The following is a 24,438-nucleotide window of genomic DNA, read 5'->3' as shown; positions in this document are numbered from 1 at the left end:
GAAATGGACCATTTCTTCTCATTGCCACCAACTCTCTGCAACCTTTTCATTCATGGTTTTTCTAATCCAAACATAGACTGTTTTTACCACCTGTTACTATAGGGCCAATAGATGAGAATGCTTTGTTCCAAGACAATAATAATATAATCTGTTGTTCTTCCTGTAATACATCTTAGCATAATTTTATTTTTCCTAAAGGTATTAGCTCCAAGAAAATCCAATTACAAAGTGCAGATTTTCAAGATATTTTTGAAAGTAAGAAAATGCTTCAGTATAATATGTATTTGCATTTAGTGGAAAATAAGAATTTATGAACCAAACACTTGTCAAGTAATTTGTTCCCCTTTTCAAATATATGAATGCATTTCAAAAAGCTTACATAGCTTAAAATGTGATACAGTTGTTAAATACAATATACACAGTTATATCAATAACATAGGAAGTATACTTTTAAAACTTAGTATTTAAAACATTAACTGTAATAGCAGATGGTCTGGCTTCACACCACTGTGTGGTGTTCAATTGACCAGAATGTATCATCTACCTGAGTTGATGAGTCAATGGGGAGCTCCAGGGGTGCAGTGTGGAAGCTGCGACACAGCACCATCAGCATTTAAGGACATAAACAACAGATTTTTTTCTGGCCATCAAAATCTGTTACATGACTTCATGAGCTACGTTAATGGTAAAAAATCAAAGAGAATCAGAGTAGGATTCTGTTTTCTTATTTCACATTAGAGGCAGAGAGATACAAAGAAATGAGGACAATTGAATGAAAACTGACTTCATGAACAAACAATGAAAACTGGAATCAAATTATAGGAAGAAGGTAATTGGAATCTAGTCTTCAGGAATACTGTGACACTCAGTAATTACACTCCAGTGTCTATGCATGGAAATATCTACAGCTTGGACTGGTCCAGAAGAAACTGGGAATTGAGAACACTTCCCCTTTTGAAGACTGCTGACATCGCCATGTACACAAGGGTTCTCCAATCTCGTACGCTTCATCTTCCTAGCTATGTAAGAACCTTACCCGGCTCGAGACGACCATTAAACTCTCTCAGATACCAACGGGCTAAGTCTTTCTGATTTTCAGCTGCCAGACCTAGCTTAAAGACACAAGACCTAGTTTTTAACACATGAGACCTCCTCTTTCCTTCTCCCCCTTATATACCATCTCTCCAAGTGAAAACATAAAATTTCCCATACCTTACTGGAACTAGGTCCAACTGTCTTTTACAAGGCCGTCTTAAGTACTAATATCAATGCTGTCCATGTGGAAGGCAAAATAGATGACCTCTGGGGAGTTAGGATTTAAGACCACTAAAATGACATAGAAGTTAAAGAATGTTCCAGACAAGTAAGAAGCCATTAATAAGGTCATATGTGTGGTGACAGACCCAACCAAAGGTCAGACCCTCATCACCTGATGCTCCTCCCCCAATCTTACTTAAGTTATGCCTGACTCGATTTGCTTAAAATCCAATGTCATCATGTTATTCCCTGCCCCCAATCCATCATGTTTTCTTACTAGATCAGCTTTCTCTACATCATCATTGTAATAAGACTGAATAGTATAGTTAACAGAGTAGACTCTGAAGCTTAATGGCTTGGGTTCAAATTCCAGCTCAACTATTTGGAATTGTATGACCTTGTTGTCATTTGTATGAACTTGTTGTGTTCAACTTCTTGTGACCCCATGGACTGTAGCCTGCCAGGTGCTGTCTATTGGATTTCCCAGGCAAGAATATTGGAGGGGGTTGCCATTTCCTTCTCCAAGGGATCTTCTCAACCCAGGGATCAAACCCATGTCTCCTGCATTGGCACATGGATTCTCTACCACTGAGTCACCAGGGAAGCCCTTATAAAACAGATATTAAAGAATAATAAGACCTATCTCATAGAGTAGTTGATGAGTGAATATATGTAAAACACATAGGACAAGGCCTGAAACATAACAAGGACTTTGTAAGTATTAGCTGATATAATCATCAGATCAACTTCAAGCATTTTAGCCTATACTCCAGTCCTATAATATTTCTATATTGTTCTCAATAATAACTAATATTTATGTAGCTATTTATAGTTTACAAAACAGTTAAGTATACTTGCTTCATTTCACTTAATTCTCACAATCTGGGGAAGACAAAGTTAGTTCCATGTTATCTACCAGCTGGTCTACCCAGCACTGGCCCAAAAAAAATGTCACTTTACTGTCTTGCTAGTCATTCTGAAGCCTGCTCTGTACAGCTGTCCAGATGAGAAGGCGCTCAATGAAGCTTCTGCCCTTGAGACTTTCTGGGGATGTTAAATTCCTCTGTCCAAGGTGCTAAATAATTATGGCCATCTCCACTGATGGGCAGTCCTATGGGGCTCTCTCACCACCAGAGGTCACCAAAGTGAATTTTACATACATACCATAGCTTTTAAGTCTGAGTTCTTCCCTCATAGCTCAGTTGGTAAATCATCTGCCTGCAATGCAGGAGACCCTGGTTCAATTCCTGGGTCAGGAAGATCCCCTGGACAAAGAAATGGCAACCCACTCCAGTATTCTTGCCTGGAGAATCCCATGGACAGAGGAGCCTGGCAGGCTACAGTCCATGGGGTCACGAGAGTCGGACACGACTTAGCAACTAAACCACCACCACCACCATTCAGAACATAACTGCCCAGTTTAATGGAAATCCTTTCAGCAGTTTTAGTGAGAAAGCTTCAGAGAGAGAAATTCCATTTCTTTCTCATTTAAAGAGACCAAGATGACAGTGCTCTTAAATTGGACTACTAGAACTCAAAATCAGCTCATCATACCAGACAGTGCTTGTTTATCTGGCAAGCCCTTCAACCTTCTGCCTCTCACAAACGCCATCCTTGCCGCTACTGTCTATGCTTTTGAGACCCCTCCATGGTCCTATCCATCACTCAGAAAGTAAATGTCCACATTTCCATGGGTTTCCCAGGTAGTACTAGTGGCAAAGAATCCACCTGCCAATGCAGGAAACGCAGGAGACCTGGGTTCAATCCCTGGCTTGGGAAGATCCCCTGGAGAAGGAAATGGCAACCCACCGTAGTATTCTTGCCTGGGAAATCCCATGGACAGAGGAGCCTGGAGGGCCACAGTCCACAGGGTTTCAAAGAGTCGGACATGACTGAGCACTTGTCAGCAGCACGTTTCCACAGCACGTAAGAAATTCCTGGAATGACTATATGGGGTTAAATAAAAATCTTTTGCAATTTTAGTTTGTGGTCTAGAGGCAGACCAGGAAACAGCTCAAACTTCTGATGCACAGTCCATCTTTTTTTTTTAACTTCATAGAAACCCTGAAACAAGATGTCAGCTACTTTGCTTTCACATAGCTGTTTCTTGGTGGTAAACTCAAGTTTAAGAGAATTCTTATAAGTTCTTAAAAAAAAAAAAAGAGAGAGACTAAAACATTTCATTTTTAGCTCAATCTCTCCTTATATAGCATAAAATTCAGTGAGAACTATTTTAGGTAGTCATAAGTGAGAAAAGGGTGAATGTTTAAATATTTCCATTTAGCCAAGGGTTTGCTTGTATGAAAAGTAAGATCTCACCAAAGAGCTAAGATAGAGCCACCCAGTTTAAGGTAGGTATTGCTCGTGGCAATAATGAGACCCACTGAAATGGATGCATTGTCAAGTGAGCTATCACTGTGGGTGCCAGGCTTTATCTTACCAGGAACTCTGGGAGCTGGTACAGATAATACCCTCAGTGTTAATGCCAAGGGCTAGGACTCTGCCTTAACTCCCTGTCACTGGTGGCTTGTCAGAGCAGTTTCCTGGGTGTCACGGGCTACAGAAACACTCGGGTAAAGAACCGCAGGTACTGAAGGCTGGAAGTCTGTCAGAGGACACCAAGGGCACAGGGATGTGGGCATCATGCCCTGACGTGAGACACGCTCCCTGCCACTCCTCCCAACCCGTTCAACTCTGCCCCAACCTTCAGAGCCCCTCTCCTGAGTTGCACCCTTAATGTCAGATTCCTCAGCCATCTCAGCATTCACAAAATCTCCCACAATGCCTTCCACGTGTACGATCCACCTGTGCCAACAGGATGTCTTTTTATCATCTCCACTACACTGTGTTTTCAGGATACCTCAGGGTTTGAGAGCACATATTCTGGAGTCTAAACTGGTCCCAGTGACTGGCTTTAGCCTTAAGAGCTGTGTGAAGTTGTGTAAGTCACTTAACCTAAGCCCCCATTTCCTGCTGTGAAAATGGAATAATAATAATAATAGCTAAACCTGATCCTGTCCAAGTCTCTTGGACAGCAGGGAGATCAAACCAGTCGATCTTAAAGGAAATTAATCCTAAATATTCATTGGAAGGACTGATGCTGAGGCTGAAGCTCCAGTATTTTGGTCACTTGATGCAAAGAGCTGACTCATTAGAAAAGACCCTGATGCTGGGCAAAGACTGAAGGCAGGAGGAAAAGAGGGTATCAGAGGATGAGATGACTGGATGGTACTACTGATGCAATGGACATGAACTTGGGCAAACTTCGGGAGATGGTGAGGAACAGGGAGGCCTGGCATGCTGCAGTCCATGGGGTTGCAAAGAGTTGGACATAACTGGGTGACTGAATAACAACAAACCTGATCCTAGAATTCTTGCAAGGATTCAGTGACCTAAAACACCAAGTTCTTAGAATGACGTCAAGCACACAGTCAACACATTCAATCTCAGCTCATGTTTTAATGACTTAAACAGAGATACCCATTTGTTACTGAGTTTAAGTTTTCCTCAACACGTTGACTAAAGTTACACTCTCATATAGTACGAGTTCATCCTTGGCAGCACTGTCCTCAAGCTTTACACCTGCACTATTACCCGATAAAGTTAATTCACAGATCAGGACCCACGTAATGAAGGCTGCCTCAAAGGTCTGGCTCATGCCACAAATCTAAACCCAAGTCAGCCTGCTTTTATGGGAACAGCCTCGCTGCCCAAGAAACCTAAAGCCAACCACAATCCTCCAGATCAGCTTTAGTCAGGTCACCTTACTCTTTTGAAAAAACAGGTCCTGCTCGCCTCAAAAGGAAACCACCCCCTACCCCCTAGCCAACCATGCTGTTTCTTGCCTCTTCTAACATTCTGTAAAACTCATGCATGTACATGTGTGTGTGCTCAGTCATGTCCAACACTTTGTGACTCCATAGACTATAGCCCGCCAGTCTCCTCTGACCATGGAATTTTCCAGGCAACGATACTGGAATGGGTTGCCATTTCCTACTCCAGGGCGTCTTCCTGACCCAGAGATCGAACCCACATCTCCCGCGTCCCTGCATTGGCAGGCAGGTTCTTTACCATTATGCCACCTGGGAAGCCCTCATAAAACTCACTCTGGCCCCAAATTCCCCAGGAATAAGGCTCCGCTGCTTGGGAGGTGCCCTGTCCCCCCACTCTATGAACAAAGGACATCAAACTCATCACTAAGTTGTCTTAGTTTTGTCATCCTGCATATCCCATTCAATCCTCGAAACTTTATGTGGCAGGTATTATTTCATTTTACAGATGAGTGGGGATTTTAATCAAGATAATCTGGCTCCAGAGTCCTTGTTCTTAAAAGGGAGTTGTGAATCAGGTCTGTCTGCATGAAAGTTGTGAGTTTTTAACTCTTAAGATAGCCTATTCTTGTAGTAGTTTATCAGAACTGCCATGTAAGCATTTCAGTGAGTTACTACTGCTCAGTGGCCATGGTTCTAGGTAAGCTGTAGGGCAGGAGAGGTGCACCCCCAAACAGGCCACTTGGCATAAGGATTATCTTGAGCTGAATATAATTAAGAACAAGCAGATACAACTAAAGCTGCTTCCCCAATCTGCTTAAAAGCAGGACATAAATATGTGTAACCCCTCCCCCTTTACCAGGCAGGACAAAAGTTAATCACCAGAGACAACCTTAAAATTGGCTCCCCAAAAGATGTGCACGGCAAACTCTGTCAGCTAGCCCTGATCTTCCATTAGTTCCCTGACCCTTTTGCCTTCCTACCATTTGCTGCCCTAGAAACTCAAAGCCCTTTTCCTTTGCCTTGTCACTTCTCAAAGAAATGTATCGTTCCTTTGCTAGGATGCTGTATAAGCCCAAGTTCTAACCAACTCTTGAGCTACTCATCACTAGCTGTGGTACTTCCACCATCTGAGCCACCAGGGAAGCGCACTAAAAGCTGTACTACATGAATTCTCCAGGCAAGAATACTGGAGTGGGTAGTCATTCCTGTCTCCAGGGGATCTTCCCAACCCAGGGGTTGAACTCGGGTCTCCTGCATTGCAGATAAGGAGAAGTGGGCATCAGAGGACGAGATGGCTATGAACATGAACGGGGGCCAATTCCGGGAGATGGTGAGGGACAGGGAGACCCGGCGTGCTGCAATCCATGGGGTTGCAGAGGGCTGGTCATGACTGGATAACTGAACAACCACCAAGATACTTCCACTGTGTGCACAAGCTTAGCTGCAATTCTCAAAATGAGCCTTTATCTCCAGATTTGGGGGTGGCAGTTTGCCCTGTGACCTCAATTCTGACAGATCTAAGAAAAAGTCACTGATTTTCAGTTTGTTCAGGGTTCTTCTTGTTGTGAAAACCAGGGTAATGACCTGCAAGCTCTTCACATGTCATTGCTGAAATAGGAAGTCACTCCTACTGTCTTTTGATAAGAGAAATGACACTTCAACCACCAAAAGAATTAGGAAGGACATTATTTGAGCATAAAGACTTGTCTTTGCTAAGAAAGTGCAATTGGTGACTTTCATCACACACCAAAATATATACGCACTTTGAAGTATTTCAAATGTAGAAAATTTCAGAACATAGAGCTTTTACTCTACCAAATGTAACTGTTTCTTGACACAAAGTAACTTGAGGTACAAAGTAATGCTCAAATACCCAACCTCTTTTGGTAATTGTCATTGTCATAGCTTAAAAAACAACAACAACAAAATCTGTTTCTAAAATCAAGTTAAGAAACAAAACAGTAACAGTAATCCAAATGTCACTTTTCTCATTTTGGAATATACTCTACACACATAGAGAAGCTGAGGAACAAAAGCCCCTGCTCCTTTGCTGACTTTCCTCCCACCAGGACCAGGGCTCGACCTGGCAAGGACTCTGGAAAGAAGGGCATGAAGCACAGGGATATGAAGGGTGCCCTGCCCAGCATTCTTTCACCCTCAGGCCCAATCCTGCAAAGTAAGGCTTAATCTAAGCCACAGAACGGCAAACATCTTTTCTACCTTTTATGTGGACAGTAAGGAGATCAAACCAGTCAATCCTAAAGGAAATCAACCCTGAACATTCATTGGAAAGACTGATGCTGAAGCTGAAACTCCAATACTTTTGCCACCTGATGCGAAGAACTGACTCATTGGAAAAGACCCTGATGCTGGGGAAGACTGAAGGCAAGAGGAGAGGAGGGCAGCAGAGGATAAGATAGTATCACTGACTCAGTGGATGTGGGCTTGAGCAAACTCCAGGAGATAGTGAAGGACAGTGAAGCCTAACGTTTTGCACTTCATGAAGTCACAGAGTCGGATTTAGTGACTGAACAACAACAACCTCTTAAGTGACACTTTTCCAACTCTTAGCCCTGTGTTTCACCCTGGAAGGGGTATCTTCTTTTCACATTCAACAAATACTTAGGTAGCACTCATGAAGTGTAAAAATTTCTATACAACAGCCTCTTTGGGAGGAAAGGGTAACCTTTACCCCATCCTTGCTCTCATTTTATTCAGGGTGATCATGATTCATAAGAAAGTACCCAGTGATGAGTAACTCAAAAGATGGCTAGAACTTGGGCTTATACAGAATCTTAACAAAAGAACAATACATTTTTAGAGAAGTGACAAGGCAAAGGAAAAGGGTTTTGAGTTTCTAAGGCAAATTTCTTTGCCAAATCTCCAAATGCTGCCTGGTTGGATCACATCATTTTGCCTTTGAAGGACTTCTGCAGAAATGTACCTTCATATTATTTGAGGCCCTGACATAGGTCTCACTCACCCGAGGGACTGCTGCAGAGGAATCATTTTCACATTGTCATAAAACACTGTTCAGACTTCTCCGTCCCTGTGCAAAATCCTACCAGAGCTAGAAAGGCTTAATTTCACCTAAGAAGTGCCTGTGCTCTCTTCTGCTGAGAGCTACTAGTCATTTGGTTGCTTTTTTTCCCCCTTTACTACCAACTTCTGTCTTAAGTCATTTCTAAAACTGACACTTTCTGGAAATGGGCAAATGTACAAATTTGTGCCAATATAAATGTACAAATATGTGCCAATATAAAAAGGTATTAAGTCAATTCAATTCAGAGAATACCTTAGGAAGAATCCCTACCTGCATCAGACTTTGAAAAAGCAGATAAAAGGAGGAAAGGTATTTGTGCTGTTAGTATATGTGTTAGTCATTCAGTCGTGTCCAACTCCTTACAATCCTATGGGCTGTAGCTCGCCAGGATCCTCTGTCCATGGAATTCTCCAGGCAAGAATACTGGAGTGGGTAGTCTTTCCCTTCTCCAGGGGATCTTTCTGACCCAGGGATCGAACCCAGGTCTCCCTCATTGCAGGCAAATTCTTTACCATCTTAGCCACCAGGAAAGCTGTTAGCATAGAGACAGCAAATAGGTGAAACATGCTTGTGTGTGCCTGCTCAGTCATGTCTGACTCTCTGTGACCCCAAGGACTGTAGCCCACCAGGCTCCTCTGACCATGGGATTTCCCAGGCAAGAATACTGAAGTCGGTTATTTCTTCCTCCAAGGGATCTTCCCGACAAAGGGACTGAACCCACACCTCCTGCACTGGCAGGCAGGTTCTTCACCACTGCGCCACCACAGAAACCCAAAATATGCTTAGCGAAGTTTAAACGCATTAGGCTGCTCAGTTCTGCTATAATGCTTGTTTTGTAACAAGCAGATTTGTTCAAATGCAATTAATATTGATATATCAGGGAACAATCTGAATACAAAGTCTGCATTGGATTTGCGCAGTTTCATCAGCAAGTCTTAAGTGAATGCAGGAAACTGCACTCTGCTAAAGCAAGCTGTACAGACATTCATAAAATGTACACATTTGCGCACTTTGAACACTCACCAGCGGCCTAAAGTTCACTGCGTATTTAATAAGTTACACACCTCCACGTCCCCAGCTACGACTCACCCATCCAGATGATCCTTCCTCCACCACTTGACAGTTATTCACAAGCTTCAGTCCTTCTGACAACCACTTCTGACAGCAAAGTTTAGAACTTTGGGAAGGGAAAGTGCCATATTTCTTATGTACTTCTGTATTTATCATTTAAGGAGTGTAAAACCATGCTACCATTAGGTTCCTATCTTTTTTTTTTAAAGGTACCACTGATAAAGGTTTTGAGTGTTTTGCTCCTAGTACCCTTTGCGCCATAAGCTCTCTGGTTTTTACCACATGATTTTGTACAGTCTGGTGGTTTGGGGAATGCCTCTGTCACTTTTGGCAGAGCTGACTATTCCTCGAGTCTAAAGTGTGTGGGAAGGAGGACAGTCTGTATTCGGGAACTGCTGCTCTTTAGCCAATGTTATCCCACATCCACTCTGTATTTTATTTCTATCATTCCACTCTGTAACCCAAACTACCCAGGTTAGAGGCTCTTGTCACTCAAATATTTAAACACCATATACTCTGAACTTTCTTGGACAAATTAGAATAAGAGGGGATAAATTCTCTTTCAACCTACCAAATATGCCCATTTTTCCCCCCTTAAGTCTTCTCTACCAAAAGCTATTTCACCTTCCTTCACATGGAATTTAAAACCAAGACTCATTTAATTTTGGCATTTGTTTACTTGACTGTATGTCCTAGGAGTGTCAAGGTTTCACGTCCGATTACAATTATTCAATGACACAAAACATCTGTGTTTGGCCAGATGCTTTTAGTAAGAGATATCAGTACAACATTCGAGGGCAACAATTTCAGCAAAGAAGTAAAAGCAGCGTGAAAGTAAGAACCCAAGATCAGATGTTCTGACAACACATGCAGCTCAATGAGCCAACTGCATTTACATGCATTGTGCATGTGTGACTCCAGACAGCATACAAGGTCAAACCGCTGTCAGTGACAATAAGCTTCCAAACTTCTGGTCAATTATCTGGTTAATAACAAAAGACAAGGCTATGACATCATTACGGCTATAATTAATTTACACAGATCTGCTTCCTGTTAATCGAATACATCTTTAAAAGCACTTAATTACTTTTCACCTAGAAAGCCAACACTCAGCTTTGTTAGGCAAAAAGCAACCTTGCTGAATTCAACATGAGAGGCTGTCAGGCTACTCTAAGACATAAAGGACAAGTCTTCACAGGGCACAATGCTGCAATACAGGAGCTGCTGCCACATCCACAGCAAACAGATGCACAAGATGATGGATAGCACAACACATTCGAACAGTTTCTGAAGACAAAGAAGTTGTCAGCGAACGGGGGGGTAAACAGACAGATTCTAGCTAAGGAAACATCACGGTGTTTTTTGTCAAAATGACATACAGGACTAGTAATATTAACATATGGAGTACAGGACAGTAGTTAAGGGCATGGTCTTTGGTAAAAGCTCCAAAATACGCCAGCCATGTGACTTTATAGGAAAGTTACTAACTGCTGGTTTCTCACCAGTACAAGGAGATAATGTAGCCACATGTGGGACTGTGAAGCTCAAATGAGATTATGTATATAAAATCATAAATTGGAAAGTGATATGATTTTTAATGCATATAAACACATAAAATGAGGTTTAAGCCGAATAATTGATGCTTTTGAACTGTGGTGTTGGAGAAGACTCTTGAGAGTCCCTTGGACTGCAAGGAGATCCAACCAGTCCATTCTGAAGGAGATCAGCCCTGGGATTTCTTTGGAAGGAATGATGCTAAAGCTGAAACTCCAGTACTTTGGCTACCTCATGCGAAGAGTTGACTCATTGGAAAAGACTCTGATGCTGGGAGGGATTGGGGGCAGGAGGAGAAGGGGACGACAGAGGATGAGATGGCTGGATGGCATCACCAACTCTATGGATGTTAGTCTAAGTGAACTCTGGGAGTTGGTGATGGACAGGGAGGCCTGGTGTGCTGTGATTCATGGGGTCGCAGAGTCAGACATGACTGAGGGACTGAACTGAACTGATTAAAAATTCTAAAAAGCTTGATTTTATAACTTAGTAACCAAATAGCCTTTTTCTGGGCTACCTATGATCCTACATTTTTAAACTGTATTGTGTGATACAATTATACACTTTTTTAAAAAACATGATGGGCTATGTGGAAGGCACAACAAAACAGAAAAAAAAGTTTAACTAAAATAAATTTAACAATAAAATTTCAAACCAGAGTTTTTGTCAAGATGATCTGAATCATTACATTTGAGAATTTAATGAGCCTCCATTTTAGGATTAAAAAAAAATGTCAGATGGCAAAAGTTTAATTTCCCCCCCCTTTTTAGAGTGTTATACTCTTGATTAGATGATCTTTATACATGAAAAGTAAAATACTGGATTTCGTATATAATCTTGACTTGTGCTCCATCGTGAGGTGAATTAGTGCCAACTCCAATTCTGATCCATCATCACTTATGATTTCCAGTATCAATCATAAGCCGGTTCCTTCTCTCACAGACTACAAGTTTTAGTGTAATGAGGGCTCATTAAAGTTCTCCGACTGACAGCCCTTCAGACGTGGGTCCTTCAACCAGGAGGCGCTCAGGGAGCAGCAGTGCCAGCAGTCCACCGTCACTCCCTTCAAGAGGATTTAGGGAACTCCACGCTCACGCTCACTCCACACCGGATTTCTTTGTTTACCTAAAGTCCGTGAAAAGGTGAGAGCCATAACCCCATTTAAACTAACGCATGTAAGAACTGTTAGTGAATTATTTATGGAACTGAAATCCTCCTAGCACAGGAAGAAGTCAAGAGGGGAATGGCACGCCAGACATCAGAAATGTTCATGTTCCTCAAGCACAGAGGACGTCGGCTAATTACCAGGTGGTGGAGACAGCCTGGGTTTGTTTGTTTTGCTTTGCTGTCTGGCCAGCATCAATTTCGTTCTTTTAATAACAGGTGAGAGATGGCTCTCACTCCCATTGGATGTGGTCCTGGAAGGACCACAAATCAGGGGTGCATTTCCTACATGGATTCGAGGGTGACACTGACCAAAACTGGAGTAACAGCTCTTTTCCTGGAATCTAAAACCTGTGCAGAGATACTAAACAGCTTCTGGATCTGATATTCAGAACATTAAAGAATTTTCCAGATCTACCCAAGTCTACTCTGGAGAAGGAAATGGCAACCCACTCAAGTATTCTTACCTGGAGAATCCCATGGACAGAGGGGCCTGGTGGGCTACAGTCCACGGGGTTGCAAAGAGTCGGACACGACTGAGTGACTTCACTTCACTTCACTTCACCCAAGTCTACTCAAGCCTCGAGTGCTTATCTGGCTGCTGTCCTGTGGTTTTGGCTTTTCTGTAGATTTTCTGAGCTTATTTATATATTTCCATTAAATCTCCTGTTCTTGAATAAGTTGGGCTTCCCTTGTGGCTCAGCTGGTAAAGAATCTGCCTGCAATATGGGAGACCTGGGTTTGACCCAGGGGTTGGAAACATCCCCTGGAGAAGAGAATGGCTACCCTCTTTAATATGCTGGCCTGGAGAATTCCATGTATAGTCCATGGGGTCACTAAGAGTTGAACACAACTGAGCAACTTTCACTTTCTTGAACAAGTTATCAAGGTAACTTAGTTAACTTCTGTTTTCACAGTCGAAGAACCCTACCCAGATATTAGGGCATTTGCCAAGGGCGAGCAGCAGATCCTAGTATCTTTCAAGCATCACCAACTCTCATTTTTTATTGAGTCCATACAACACTCTAGCTGACCAGAAGAACCGCAACTGGGAGGGTATATAAGCAGCATCCCAAAGGCTGGCCATACACAAGCTATTCCCAGAGAGAGAAGCGTGCACAGAGCTGAGGAGGTGAGCACAAAAGCAGCTTCTGCATACACAAGGCAAAGCCCTCTCGGTGCCATACACTTGGTGCATAAATTTGGACACTAAATGAAGGAATATTATTTCAAAAGGAAGAACTGATTGTCTTAAATGTGGCTTCTACTTATACAAAATTGATGGTTTTTCAGGAAAACTTCTAATTACTGAAGTGATGTACTCCCTTTGTTCTGCATTGAAAGTAAGACTAGTCTATACACCTAATAAAATGTTATCAGTTGATAAAACTTCTGGCTAGAACTTTAGGACAATGAATTATTCAGATTCATGGGAGGAAAGGAGGGAGAAAGGAGAGGAGGAAGAGAGAGAAGAAAGGAAAAAGGGGGTAAGAGACTTAAATTTCATAGCCTTCAGAAAGGAACGCAGAGGTATCCTGCATGCTTTTCTGTGGAAAGGTTTAACCCTCCTTTCCACCACAATGCACTTTCATTAACAGATCTAAATATCCACATTTCTCTAATCGTGAACCCAGAGAAGAAAACCAATGAATGCGAAACGACAGCAATAAAAGCACTAAGCATGTAAGTCAATATATCTTCATCTATATTCCATCATTTAAGAAATATCTGAGCATCTACTAACAGACAAGCTCTGTCCTTATAGACAACCATAGTCTTGAGAGAGAGACAGACAGACAAACAGCAACATTACAGTGTGATAAAGAACTGTAACAGGTCTGCAAATAAAGATGCATTAAGTGTCTGGAAAATAGCAAAGGTAAGTTTTAAAATTCAGTATGGGATGTGGACTTTTCTATGGCTCTGTAAAGAATCTGACTGCAATGCAGGAGACCCCAGTTCAATCCCTGGTTTGGAAAGATGCCCTGGAGAAGACAGTGGCTACCCACTCCAGTATTCTTACCTGGGAAATCTCATGGACAGAGGAGCCTGGCAGGCTACAATCCCCAATCCACAGTCACAAAGAGTCAGACACAACTGAGCTACTAACACTTTATGGGGTGTGGACGGAAAGAAAGAAAGAAAGTCCTGGATCAAGTATTATCCTGTGGGCAACGCGGAGGGAGATGAAATGTCCAGGACACAGAGTCAAAGCAGTGGAGCCATTCCACAAAAAGAAATGGATGAAATTTTAAGTCATCATTTGGTGGATGTAACACAGGGTGAATGTTTAGAAAGCAAAAAGGTCCCTTATTAATACAAAATGAACATTCCTTGGAAAGAGAAAGACCTGAAGACTCTGGTGTGTAGGAACTTCTACTACCTGGGCAGCAGGCACAATGTTTATTCCTACATCTGTTCAAAGTCAGCATCACAACTGATTCGTTACAATATACATCACTGCAAATGTCTTGTATTTTTAACATAAAAAAAAGGTAGCAAAATTTCTTTCACAGTGTTGCCCAAGAGACTTTGCTCAAGGGAAATACACATAGGCCCTTATATATTATTTATACAAAACTGAAGTCATTGCCATCTGTATCTAAATTTCATTCATAACTATCCTGATATTGTGACTTTGGATTTAAAAAATGCATAAGCAAGAAACAGCCATTGGTGTAGTAACAACATTCCTGGGGTTAAAGCCAGATTTGGGGTCAAATCTAGACACTTACTAGTATGTGGTTTTGGGCAAATCACATAATCAATCCTGCTTCAGTTTCTTTATCCAAGGATGATGAAAATTCCACTTACTTTCTGGCATCATCAGGAAGAAGAAATGCAATAGCCTGTCATGTAAGAGCACATAGCACATCCCCAAAGTTTGTTTTCCATTCTCCCTTCTTCTCCATAAAGTAATGAGCCTTCTGCCCCCATGGAACTAGACTTTATTGCTTTATAATTATGATATCCATGTAACAATGTCCAAAAGAGGAGGTGGTAAATAACACCAACATGCAAACCTGAATGCACACATTGTTAGCTGGCTACCAGCTAGATCCCCAGGGGCTCTTGCACACTATCTATTGCTTCCCAGAAATTTGATACATTTTCTCTTCTGAATACAGCCAAAATTATCCACTGGCTTTGAAATATCACCATCATGATGTTGCACAGAGCAGCTGGTTGATTGAAAGTGACTCCCCCTCCCCCACACCCCAGCTGTCACCAGGAAACCCTCCTCAGTGTGTGAAAAAGGACAATGTGATAATACTACTACTGCTATTAATAACAATCTAACAAATACTTAGCATTTGAGATTATTTTTCTTATGAAAGCTCACTCTTAACTGGAAATTAACTCTTTAAGAAAAACCTTTTACCATATAAATGCAAACCAGCTGTTTTCATACAACAGAAAACCAAAGGACAGTAAACACAAGTAATATATTTCCACTGACTCCTTGTTTCTTGTTCCTTGAGTCACTTATAATGCTAAACAACAGCCAGTTAAAATACTAAATAGTTTTAAATGTGCTAACAGATGTCACAAGCTTAGAGTGATTATAAAAAAAAAAAAAAAAACCTCAGATGATTTCTCAAAATATGTGCCTAGATTCCTATTTTTGTATTAATCACGTTGAAGGTTGGATTTTTCTTTTCTAATAGCCACTCATTTCTCTGTAAGAGAAGCATATGTATGGCATGTTTGACATTGCTGAAAATGCTGGAAGTTGTTTTTAGAACATGTTTGTGAATCCCACTCAGGAATTCTCAGCGCCCAGACTTCTTGGGTACAGTACAGCTCAATCTCCTGAGGATTTCCACACCAAGATGAGGAGTTTCACACCTTCTGACTCAGCCGGGTCACTGCAGGAGGTTCAGGATAAGCCCTTCAAACTCTCTCAAAGCCTCTCAGCTCCTGAGCTTTACAAGATGCTGCTAAACAGTTTCCCCTGCTACAAAAATCTGAGGTCCCCTGCTTAGCTGACTGACTGGAACTGCAGCACAAAAGGTGATCTTTTTAAGGCATTTCTATCTCTGTAATGGCTTTTAAAAGAATTTTTACAAATACACATATAATGTATAGATTATCTGTCCCCACTCCCACATTACATACATTGCCAAGTAAACAAAATTACGACCTAGTAATGACACCTTCCGTGCTCACATATTCATACGTAATATACACAGAAATAGAAGAGATTTTTGGTATTTTAAAAAATGGAACACAAAACTTTTTGCTTTGCTATCATTAAGCATCCATATTGCAAACTAATGATTTCAGAGCTGACAGCATTTTCTTATTCTTTGGTGCACGTCTTCAGTGAAGTCTCATCTCCTGTGACAAGTGCCCCTTCCTCTAGCTATCCCTGTTAACTGAAGATACTTAAATATTAACCCCTGATCCTGACCCTGTCCTTTCAGTACACACACAAAACAATGCAGGAAAGTTGCTCTGTTACAGTGATAGACCTGAAAATGGTGTTCTTCCATTGGGCTTAGAGGTTTAACTTTCTCCAAGTGTTTGCTTTCTCTCATACGTAATAATGTGAAAGCTTTGACTCCTCAGCATTTTGCTTTAAAAAAGAAAAAATCAGTGCAGTTAGGTAATTAACAGAATCACCTCATTTATAAAAATATTACGAGGCAATGAATGAGATCAAGCTAGATTTGAGGTGATAACCACCTTTTCTCCCTTGTCCAATGTTTAGCAGTTACCTGAGCCTCTCAGTGTCACAGACGTGTTTTGCACTGGATTTTATTTTATTCAATGTCTTAAGGTAGTCCACACCATGCTATGCTATGCTATGCTAAGTCACTTCAGTCGTGTCCGACTCTGTGCGATCCCATAAACGGCAGCCCACCAGGCTCCCCGTCCCTGGGATTCTCCAGGCAAGAACACTGCAGTGGGTTGCCATTTCCTTCTCCAGTGCATGAAAGTGAAAAGTGAAAGTGAAGTCACTCAGTCATGTCCAACTCCTAGCAACCCCATGGACTGCAACCCACCAGGCTCCTCCATCCATGGGATTCTCCAGGCAAGAGTGCTGGAGTGGGGTGCCATTGCCCTCTCCGTCCACACCATGACTCCTACTCTATAGGAGAGGAAATGAATACTGGGAAGATATTAACTTGTCCGCTGGACATGATGAGTACGTAACAAGAAGCGGGGTTCAAAGCAGAGTCTGCCTGACCCCAACCGCAGAGACCTGCCTCTCAGACACAGAGGACAAGAAAAATGGGCCTTTGTGAAAACTGAAGGCTTCATGGTGGGACAGTGTTAAGTTAGTAGCAGCATTAACAAAACTACTTATAGGAGCTGAAATCTACGCTGACTCCTGTTTATCTGAAAACTCACCACAATACCCAGGAACCACAGTGCAGACTTAGGAGCAAAGACTTATCAAAGTGATGTGTAGTCTCAACCACAGTGTGGCACTCTTCTCAACATCACAGTGAGTCTAGGCTTTAGGGCAGCTGCTTCAGGTCCTGAATACTTCTCTATATACCCCCAACACTGACGCCCTGAAAAGGGAAGGAAAATGTAAGCAAACACCGCAACTGATGTTTGGTCAAAACAGTGGATGGAGGGCATATCTAACTTAATTCCTGTGATGCCTCCGGAAAACAGAGATAAGTGGATAGGATGAGGCCTTCTCTGCTAATATTGCGGAGCTGTATGACACGCGGGAAAAAAAGATAAGGAGAGAAACATCTTCAGTCTTGCCTCTTGTTTTCAAGTCACTGCTCTGTAATACTTCTCAACTCTAAGGCTGAGGCTGGTCTATGGTCAGTTATCCACTTTATTTTATTTTTTTTAACAAGTTCTGGGGCAAAAGAAGGTTGGGAAAGACCAAAAGGCCAAAGAATTAAAAACTACTCTTTAACACAATTACTAATGTGGTTCTTAAAAATACCACAGCAGAGGTATTAACTGAATATCCTACACTGGACAACCTCAACTGTATACAACACAATGAGAATCCATAAACAAAATGCCCTCTAAGCAGCAGCAGAGGCACAATATTCATGCACTACAACTCACATCTAAACCAAAGAAGAATCCTTCTAGCATAATCTATGTACTTATTTTAGGCAAATTACTTAACATCTCATTCTAAGAAATTACTTAATAACATCTCATCTGTTTTCCATCTGTGTTAAAACATTTTTCCTGAATTTTCACAAAGAATACCCACAGCCTTATGAAGTTATCTGTAACTAGTCCAAGGTCCTACAGGACTTCCCTGGTGGCTCAGACTGTAAAGCATCTGTCTACAACGCAGGAGACCTGGGTTCGATCCCTGGGTTGGGAAGATTCCCTGGAGAAGGAAACGGCAACCCACTCCAGTACTCTTGCCTAGAAAATCCCATGGACAGAGGAGCTTGGTGCAGGCTACTGTCCAACGGGACGCAAAGAGAAGAGTCGGGCACGACTGAGCGACTTCACTTCACTTCAGTCCAAGGTCCTACACCTAGGAAAGGCTTCACCTGGATTCAAATTCCATTCTGTGACTCCACAATGGCTGGCTGCTCTTTATCAGTCCCGCCAGCATTTCTCAAACTTTAGCACCCAGGTGTACTGGGATCAGTTGGCAATCTCCTTAAAACAGATTTCTGATTCATGGAGTTTGGGGTAAGACTCTTCACTTTGCAGTTCCAACAAGTTACCAGGTGTTGTTGATGCCAGTAATCCTGAGACAACTTAGGAACGCAATGCACTGCATTCTTCTAACATGACTTGTTTTCTCAACCCATGCCACACCAGCAGCAAATTAGAAGCTTTAGATTTAAGTTATTAGAACCAGAAGTGTGTCATATAAATGTGAGACATCAGACAGATTTTTAAGAAGTAATTCCAAAGGACAGCAACAACAAAAAACCCCAAAAAGCCGCAAAGTCCAGCTGTCACTGCAAAAGGGCCTACCCATCTCGATGACTCAGTCATAACTACGCAATTATTTATTGTGCTGGTAACCCTGAGTCTTCAAGAGAGCTTATGCTTGGTTTAGAAAAACATACACGCATAGGATCCGTTTTTGAATAGGTTTATAAGGCCTGGATATAAAAGGGTTGTGTACACTTAGTTTACTTCCTGTCCCCTATTAAGGGAAATATCACTACTCAGGTTAGGATTGTTTGCCAAACACAGGTGCAGAGAAAGAGTTCCTCTTTACAAGAGAAACTGAAACCACAAGCCACTGCTGATGCAACACCACTTTAAACTTCGAGCTTTCGTCAGGGATCCTTTAACCACCCCCTCTCCCCGAAACCAACGATCCCATCCTCCCAGCGCCTCTGCCCGTCCTTCCCGGTGCGATCGGCCTCAAGCAGAGACGCAGGGTGAAGACGGTTAGATCTCCAGATAGAGTTGCTCCAGGAAATCCCCATTCTCGGACCGGCCGAGAGATCCCTGGATGCGGAGGCTGGGCCTCTAACCCCGCCCCAGCTCGGGTCGCAAGGAAGCGCCGACAGCCGCCCGCAGCCCTAGCCCCACAGGCGCCCGCGCCCGCGGCCCCGACTGGACTACCAGAGCGGCGACGAACAGACGCGGAAACTTACGCTCTCTTACGGCCCGCCTGCGTCCCCACGTCTTCGCGAGCAGGTACGTCATCACGCATGGGCGCCGGCTCCCGGACGCTCCAGGTCCCGGCGGCCTGGGGGCGGGGAGAGAGAGTGGTTGACTTTGCGACGTCGCTTCTACTGCATTCGCCCAGTGGGCGGGCCACGGCGCATGCTCAGTTGCGCGCACGTGCGCGCTCTTCCTCGCAGGTTTCCCCGAGGGACCGCGAGCGGTGTTGGTGGCTTGGAGGACGCTCCTAGGACGCGACAGGGAAAGGGCTGCGGCCGAGCATAGTGTGGAGGGTTTGTACCTTCCACTCATCTTCCAAGCTCCGAGTGACACCTAGATAATAATATTCCTTCTGCCATAAGTAACTGTTGGCTGCCTGTCATGCGTAAAGCAAGTGAATGGCCTGCATTCGAGTACATGGACGTGGGATGGAGTAGGCCCGATCGGGCTGAGAAACTGCCCTTCCGAGCCCTCCCACGGGCTCAGGACCAGCTGTGTGGAAGAGTAACACACGTGGACTGGATGGCGGAAGAGATACCTGTTCATGAGTTATCAGACTCCGAAGAGCAGCCGACCCTCAGGGCGGAACCCGTGGTTACAAAGCAAGCTAGCAAAACAAGATTGTGGGTGTACATTTCACTCCGTAGAGCTTCCACTTGAGGCTACATTTCGAAGTTCATTTGCCATTTTAAGGCTTTAGGTGTTAAGTAATTTTTGTTACTGTATCATTTGATGTTATTTTGATTATGGATCCATTTCTGCCCTGGAGCAAGTTTTATGTTCGGTTGTGGGAGTCAGGTTAAGTTAAATGCTGTATTTCATACAATATAATAACTAAGGGGACAATAACGTGTTTTCCAAGGAAGAAACCAAGAGCAGGTGGTTCTATGCTGCCCTGTATTTGTTGGAAGTTGTAGCAGCTGTGTTTAGATAGTCTACTTAAAAACTGCCTGAATCAGAAGCCTTTTGATTATCGTTTGTTATTATGTATTGCAAGAATTCTTCATGGAAATGTTTATTTTGGAGTTTGGAATTTAAATGAAGATTTAGCTCACGTGCAGGGTGTATAACAGACTTTCAAGTGATAAAGAAGATTCTTGGCAGTTTGCAAGTATGTTCCTTGAGCCTTGCAAGTTATTCCTTTCTTCTGAAAACAATATGCTGATCAAAAAGTTTGGCTGACAAGGAGAAGCTGCGTTTCTCCAAATAGAAATTCAGTTGAAGGGTGCAGGTGAATTGCCAGTAGGAATATTTTTGTATCAGTTCAGTTCAGTCGCTCAGTGGTGTCCGACTCTTTGTAACCCCATGGACTGAAGGATGCCAGGCTCCCCTGTCCATCACCAACTCTCTGAGCTTGCTCAAACTCATGTCCATTGAGTAGGTAATGCCATCCAAGCATCTCATCCTCTGTCATCCCCTTCTCCTTATTTCCTTAGAAAAATAAAAGTAATTTCTCAAAAAGAAGGCATTCCCTTTTATCCCTGTCCATGATCATGAGCATCAATTTAGTTAATACTAATCCTTAGCTTCCATTCTCTACTACCGTTTGCACCTTTCTATAATCACATAATTTTTATTGTCCTTTTCTTAACATATCAAATACATAGGCGATTTTAAGAAAGCCACAAATCAAAGAGGCTCAATGCAATAATCTCATAAAAATGTCATCATATATGGGGATTTAGAAGTATACTTAGGCAATTATATTCAATTCCAAGTATTATCAATGAACAATTTCATAGCCATTTAAGAGTACAGAAAAAGTCTAGCTTTTTAAAAAATGACCTTTTTTGTCCTATAGGATTCATTGAGCAGACAAATTTTTTTAAGCCCATTGACATCAACATGTATCAAACTCAGACCCTATTTAAATTGACAAACAGATCACTTGGATAATAATTGTAATGTCTTTAACATTACCATATGTGGCAGTCAGCAAGATCTTTTTTCTGAGGCAACGTTTCAAAATATCAAAGAATCAATACTCAAAAAGGTCATTTAGCACAAGTTATACAATTATAAATTACCTTGTAAGATCATGATTCCTAAAGTTCAAGTGTACTCTTATATCTTAATTGCGAGAATAAGCAGTATTAGGCACATTATGAATAATATCAGAGACCTATGTAATGGTCTGGACAATTTTTTTTTTAATATTTATTTATTTGGCTGTACTGGGACTTAGTTGCAGCCTGCAGGGTCTTCAACCTTTGTTGCAGCATGCAAAGTCTTAGTTGCAACATGTGGGACCTGGTTCCCTGACAAGGTGTTGGACCCGGGCCCCCTGCAATGGGAGCATGAAGTCTTAGCCACTGGACCACCAGGGGAGTCCCAATTTTCTTTATAAAAGTTTTTCATGAGAGCAGTAGTGCCTAGGATTAAGCCATCTGACTTAAATGAGTGTTCCTAAAATGTGATTCTTGAACACAGAGGAGCTGTGGTAACAACCTTTGTACACTTCATAAGTCTAGGATTGGAACTGCAGGAGGGCAGGTAAGTGTCATTCTCAGGTTTCAAAACCTGGACTGAAGGTGACAAAGCATCAGACGACAACACTGTTAGCAAATAACACAACTGGATTATTTTGTTTAAAGAGGAACTTGTTTGTTATCTGATTGCTTTTAATGGATCAAGTATTTATTATACCCAACACTGTAGGGAAAGGTGTGTGAAACTCATCAAAGAATTTATAGCTTAATTATTATGAAACTTGAAAATTAAAACAAGAACAACTTTAAGTACAAAATTGCATCATGTATTATGACAAAAAGACTAACAACAATACTTAAGAGTAAAAGTGAAAGTGAAGTCGCTCAGTCGTGTCCGACTCTTAGTGATCCCATGGACTGCAGCCCACCAGGCCCCTCTGTCCATGGGATTTTCCAGGCAAGGGTACTGGAGTGGGGTGCCATTGCCTTCTCCAGTGAAGTCCCTCAGTCATGTCCAACTCTTGCAACCCCATGGACTGTAGCCCACCACGCCCCTCAGTCCATGGAGTTTTCCAGGCAAGAGTACTGGAGTGGGTTGCCATTTTGATAGGCCCTGCAAATGGCAACCATAGGAGATTTGCAGTGGCAATAATAATGACAGACAAAACGACTTTAAGACAAGTATTTCTAGAAACAGACATTTCGTAATAAAATAGTCAATGCATGAAGAAACTGTAACAATTAGAAATGTACATGCACCCAAAACAGTCCTAAATACGTGAAGCAAATATTGGTGTGAATGTAGAAATAGACAATAACTTAATAATTTAATATCATACTCTCAATAATGGGTAGATCAACTAGACAGGAAACCACTAAGGCTATAGAAGCCTTGAACAACACTGTCAACCCAACAGGTATCTATAGACCTCTGAACTTAGTGACAGCAGAGTTTATATTCTTTTAAAGTATATTCTCCAGGCCACAAAAACAGTGGGGTAAACACATATAAACATTACTAGAATTAATAAATAAGTTTAGCACAGTTTTTGAATATAAGATCAAAATTTTTTTAAATGTATCTCTAATACAAGTTAAAAGTCCAAAAATAAGATCATTTCTGTCAACTGAAAGAATACATGCAGCCTAAAAGTTGAGTTAGGTTTATTACATGGGATTCATGAGGACTTCAACCCAGGAGATGGCATCTCAGGTGACCCTGAGAGAACTGTTTTGCAGGAGGCTGGGGGAGGAGTCAAGCTATATAGAAGTTTTGCAGCAAGGGGCAGGTAATCTGAATATTAAAAGATGATTGTTAATTAAGGAAAACCAGATATCCTGCATTAAGGGATTTAGCACTCTTTTATGTATGGGAAGATGTAAACATCCAAGCTTACTAAAATCATTTCTTTCGTATACATCTCACCTGTTCATTGTTCAGTTGCCAAGTTGTGTCAGACTCTACACGACCCCTTGGACTGCACCACGCTAAGCTTCCCTGTCCCTCGCCATATCCTGGAGTTTGCCCAAGTTCATGTCCGTTGTGTCGGTGATGCCATCCAACCATTTCATCCTCTGTCATCTCCTTCTGCTTTCAATCTTTCCCAGCATCAGTGTCTTTCCCAATGAGTTGGCTATTGGCATCAGGTGGCCAAAATATTGAAGCTTCAGCTTCAGCATCAGTGTTTTCAATGAGTATTCAGGGTTGATTTAAGGTTGACTGGTTTGAGGTGTCCAAGGAACTCTCAGGAGTCTTCTCATCTATCTGGGGCCAAATCCTGGTTTTCACTTTTCTCTTCCTTAATCCCTCCTTCTCCTTAAGGGGTTGCAGATGTGGCTGATGGCTGCCTCTTGCACTTTCTAACATCTACCCAAACTCCCAGCTCCTCAGAGCTTACCTGAGAAGCAGTTCAGTTCAATTCAGTCACTCAGTTGTGTCCAACTCTTTGCAACCCCACGGACTGCAGCACGCCAGGCTTCCCTGTCCATCATCAACTCCTGGAGTTCACTCAAACTCGTGTCCATCGTGTCAGTGATGCCATCCAACCATCTCATCCTCTGCCATCCCTTTCTCCTCCTGCCTTCTATTTTTCCCAGCATCAGGGTCTTTTCAGATGAGTCAGTTCTTCACATCAGGTGGCCAAAGAATTGGAGTTTCAGCTTCAGCTTCAGTCCTTCCAATGAATATTCAGGACTGATTTCCTTTAGGATTGACTGGTTGGATCTCCTTGCAGTCCAAGAGACTCTCAAGAGTCTTCTCCAACACCACAGTTCAATAGCATTAATTCTTTGGCGCTCAGCTTTCTTTATAGTCCAACTCTCCCATCCATACATGACTAGTGGAAAAACCATACCTTTGACTAGATAGAGCTTTGTTGGTAAAGTAATGTCTCTGCTTTTTAATATGCTGCCTAGGTTGCAGTTGGTGCCTGTCTAATAACCAGTATTGCTTCCTGGGCTAAGAAATTTGTATTTGAAAGGCTGGAATCCCTCCTGGCTGTGACATCCTTCTTTACCTATATGGCAAGAAATATTTCATTGCACATTTCATTACAAATAGCATCACAAAGAATAA

The 24,438-nt window shown here is 42.2% G+C and overlaps 1 protein-coding gene across 2 annotated transcripts in view; it reads right to left on the bottom strand.

The window, feature by feature from the left end:
• Positions 1-19,608, bottom strand: part of RHBDD1 (rhomboid domain containing 1) — a 135,167-nt gene extending 115,559 nt beyond the window's left edge. The window contains exons 1-2 of one of the 2 annotated variants that reach the window (XM_027514934.1): positions 19,425-19,608; positions 17,221-17,387 (exon numbers count right to left, since the gene is read on the bottom strand). The gene's annotated coding sequence lies outside the window, so the exon portion shown is untranslated. The remainder of the gene's footprint in view (positions 1-17,220; positions 17,388-19,424) is intronic. The other variant, XM_027514924.1, reaches the window with a different exon arrangement.
• Positions 19,609-24,438: the final 4,830 nt, after the last annotated feature.

Source organism: Bos indicus x Bos taurus, chromosome 2 (genome assembly GCF_003369695.1).
Source record: "Bos indicus x Bos taurus breed Angus x Brahman F1 hybrid chromosome 2, Bos_hybrid_MaternalHap_v2.0, whole genome shotgun sequence".
In the NCBI taxonomy this organism is placed as follows: Eukaryota; Metazoa; Chordata; class Mammalia; order Artiodactyla; family Bovidae; genus Bos; species Bos indicus x Bos taurus.
This window is presented reverse-complemented; position numbering and strand designations above follow the sequence as displayed.